Here is a 2,613-nt window from a genome sequence, read left to right on the forward strand (position 1 = left end):
CCAGCGCAGCACCAGCGTCCAGGCAGGTGCAGGGGGAGGGGGGGCAGGCCCAGCTGGTGATGCGGGTGGGGAGGCAGGTGCTGGGACTTGGCTCCACCAACCAGTTATTTCCAGAAGGAAAACCGGAGGCCTTGGCAGCCGATGCCACTCACAGGCGGCACCAAGCGAGAACCCAGGCAGGCCTCTGCCCATGGAGGCCCTGGCAAGGGGTGGAGGCCGAGGAGCCCGGGTGGCCCCAGGGAGGGGTGCAGGCGGGGGCAGGGACTTTAGCTGCCTCCCTGCTGGTCTGCCCCATGCTGTCGAGACCCAGGCCCGGGCCGCCCGACTCCAGAATCCTGGGGGGCTCCCAGAGCCCAAGGTGACCCACAGCCATGACCCGGCTCCCAGGTTGTCCCCATGAGGCCCTGCCCAGGGCCTGGCCTACACCTGGACCTGAGGAGCAGGAAGGACACCTGTGGGGACGAGGACAAGCTGAGCTCCCCTCCTGGGCATCGCCCTTCCGCTCGGGGAGGGGACGCATCTGGAGGAAGGAGCCCAGTCCCGTTGGCGGGGCGTTGAGTCCAGGGCTTTGGAAAGATGGGAGTGGGGGGTCCTGGTCCCATTTCTCTAGAGGGTCACAGGGCTGGGGGCGAATGGGACAGGGGCTGGGCCCTTGGGCCTGAAGAACCAGAAGCAGGGGGGCAGGTGGGGGGCACCGCGGGTGCGGGTGGGGACCTCAAAGGCACTTGCTGAGCTTGGCTGCTTGGGTGGAACACTGTAAACAGCCAAAGAATTTTGTTTGCTTGCACTGGGGGGGGGTGCGGGGGGGCAGCCAGGTCCAAGGCACAGAGCCTGGAGGAGGGCGAGGTGCATCCCGGAAGCCCAGAAGTTCCTGCAGGGGTGTGTCCCTCCCCAGGCCTTCCCGACGCCCTGGTTCTCCCGCTGACCCCTACCCTTCCCTGCCAGCCGGCCAGGCCGGGCACACTAGGCCCGAGGCGCAGGAGAGGGGCGCGACCCCACTCTGGCTGGGCACAGACACGTCTACTCCAGGGGACTTGGCAGCCACAGCCTCCCTCGCTGACCCCTGGGAGCTGCTGACCAGCTTGAGGCCATTCCAGGAGGAAGCCTGGCTGGGGGGAGCGGTGGAAGCCCTGGCATGTCCCCCCAGGTGGGCCTGAGGTCCCTCTCAGCTGTTGTCAACATTTAGCCCCCGGACAGGGTGTCCACCAGACCCAGCTTCAAGCCAAACCGCCTGACCCTTCCCAACCGAGGCCCCCTTGGGCACCCAGCATCGGCCCCCCATCCCAGCGATTGGTGAGGGGCAGTTCCTCCCACCTTCAACCGGGAAGAAAGACAGTCCCAGAGCTCACAGGGGCGCCCTCAGCCAGGCCGCACCGCGTTCAGGGTTCAGGCCCGGGTGGCGCCTGCAGGACCCACACCCTGCGGGGCAGTGAGACCTGCGCACTGTCCTCCCTGGTCCTCCTCCCGCCCAGACTGGCTCCCATGGCAACCACTGCCAGCAGGTGGCAGGGTCCTGGCCCACGTGGTGAGGAAGGACAGGGACTGGGTCCTGAGGGCCCAGTTGAGATCGCCCTCCCCTCTCCTCCGACCCTCCCACCCAGCTGGCTCCCGGGCCCCTTGCACCCCAGCTGTGGAAGGACAGGTGAAGAGCCCCCAGGGGGACCCTACCAGCTGTCCCCCCTGACTGCCCTGCAGTCGCCTGGGGCTGGGGGCGGGTCTTCATTGCTTCTTCCTCCTTGGCTTTGACTGGGAGCCCCACTTTCGCTGCTTGGGGCACCCTATTGCTGTGAGCCCCGACAGGGGGTGTCGTCCCTACTCCCTCCCCCCTGGTGCCCGCTCCACTTTGGCCAGGCCACCGTCTCAGCCGTCCAGGCTGCCTGCCCAGTCACCCGATCTGCCCGCCGCCCCGTAAACTTGACGGCGCGTGTGGGGCGGTGGCTGGCTTGGTGGGGGCGGGGGCTGCTCCTTAAAGGGGCCGTCGGAGGGTGCCCTTGGGCCCCTGGCTTCTCCCCTTCTCCAGAGCGAGAAGGGGCGGGGGTGCTGGAGTTCTCGGTGGCCACTGGGGAGGCAGCTGGGGGTTTGTGGCGGCGCAGACCCGCCCCCCCCCAGGCCAGAAGAGGCAGCGGCAAGTGTCAGGGGAGGGAGGGAGGGAAGGAGGGAAGGGGCTGCGAATGGGAGGGGTGGCATGGAGAGGTCCGCGAGCTATGGAGCTGGGCAGGGCTACGGGGAGGGTCTGGAACGGGCCTCAGCAGCTGTGCCCCCTGCCCCACCCCAGGGCTCTGGCGCCGGCACCTGCACAGCCTGCCTCAGACCTGGCCCCATCTGAGGGTCCAGGGAGGGGCTCTGGCTCAGAGCAGTGGCGGGGCTCCCAGATGGGGAGATCTGGGGGGGAGGGGGGGGGGGGGGAGCTCAGGAGGGGACGGGCTCCCCTAGCTGGGGAGAGGCTGCCTCAGGCCTTTGGCTCTCCCCCTTGATCCCTCTTGGGTCTGAAGTCTGAGCTCAGAATTTCTATGTGACCAGCCCAGTCCACCTCTGGGGCGGGGAGAGAGGCCAGCTCAGCCGGGGCTGCTCCCTCCATCCCAGCAATCCCGACCCCAGCAGCCCCCATCCCAG

At 68.4% G+C, this 2,613-nt stretch overlaps 2 protein-coding genes across 2 annotated transcripts in view; one reads left to right on the forward strand and one right to left on the reverse strand.

Annotated features, from left to right (window-relative positions):
- IFRD2 (interferon-related developmental regulator 2) overlaps positions 1-2,613 on the reverse strand; it is a 21,682-nt gene that overhangs the window by 2,220 nt on the left and 16,849 nt on the right. The gene's annotated exons all lie outside the window — the stretch shown is intronic.
- The window catches only part of SEMA3B (sema domain, immunoglobulin domain (Ig), short basic domain, secreted, (semaphorin) 3B), a gene marked incomplete at its 3' end in the record, with an annotated part of 9,768 nt that overhangs the window by 1,288 nt on the left and 5,867 nt on the right, over positions 1-2,613 (forward strand). The window lies entirely within an intron of this gene.

This window comes from Myotis brandtii, unplaced genomic scaffold, assembly GCF_000412655.1.
Source record: "Myotis brandtii unplaced genomic scaffold, ASM41265v1 scaffold207, whole genome shotgun sequence".
Lineage (NCBI taxonomy): Eukaryota > Metazoa > Chordata > Mammalia > Chiroptera > Vespertilionidae > Myotis > Myotis brandtii.